The sequence below is a fragment of the Jaculus jaculus genome, chromosome 4 (genome assembly GCF_020740685.1).
Source record: "Jaculus jaculus isolate mJacJac1 chromosome 4, mJacJac1.mat.Y.cur, whole genome shotgun sequence".
Classification (NCBI taxonomy): Eukaryota; Metazoa; Chordata; class Mammalia; order Rodentia; family Dipodidae; genus Jaculus; species Jaculus jaculus.
The window spans coordinates 64,858,041-64,858,943 of record NC_059105.1 but is presented as its reverse complement, the minus strand read 5'-3'; positions in this window follow the sequence as shown (position 1 = coordinate 64,858,943).

Sequence of the window (903 nt, the reverse complement as noted above, 5' to 3'; positions counted from 1 at the left end):
AGTGGGGTGTGGTAACACACCCCTTTAATCTCCGCACTTATGTAGGCGGAAGTAGGAGGACTGCAGTGAGTTTGAGGCCACCCTGAGACTACATAGTAAATTTCAAGTCAGCCTGGGCTAGAGTGAGACCCTACCTCAAAAAAAAGTAAATAAAAAATAATAATAATAAAGAAAAGATGGTTGTGTGGAAAAAATGAAATGCCATGTGTAATTTGGTAGGATGCACAGGATATGTGAAAGTACTCAGTAAACATTAGCTATTATTAGAGACAAAGCTTCCTGGATCTCATGTGCAAACCTGTAGAAGTTAGGACTGGGCATGATAACGCACTGTACCCCAGAGAAGAAGAAGGATTGCAAGTTCAAGGCTAGCCTGAAATACATAAGACCCTGTCTTTAAAAAAATAAAAAATAAAAAAATCAAGACCAAAGATCTTGGAAGTGATGAGAGGTGCTACTTGACTGGAGCCTTACTCCTTCCAAAACAGGCATCAGCTTGCAGCTAGCTGTCCCTGTACCAAGCCCTTGCCAACGGACCCCCCCACACACACACATACACCCCAACACACACTGTGATTCTGTTTTGGATCTGGCTTTGCTTTAGTTGCTCAGGAATGGCATCTCGGTGGAAGAGAACATTTTCGTTTAAATAAGTACTGAGACATTGCTAGGCATGATTTTATTTAACCTTCATAACACTCCTTCAGCGGTGAAATTCTAAGCTTCCTGTTGGAGAGGAGACAACTGACGAGTTTTGAGGCCTGCTGAAGATTAAAGCTTTAAACAGTGGCCCTTAACTCATACTCAGCTCTTGAGATGTCCACAGGGCTTTGCGCCCGCCCAGACGACCTCTGTCTTCCTCTTCCTTTCCCTAGCTAAAAACCAACCACAACTCAGGAAAGG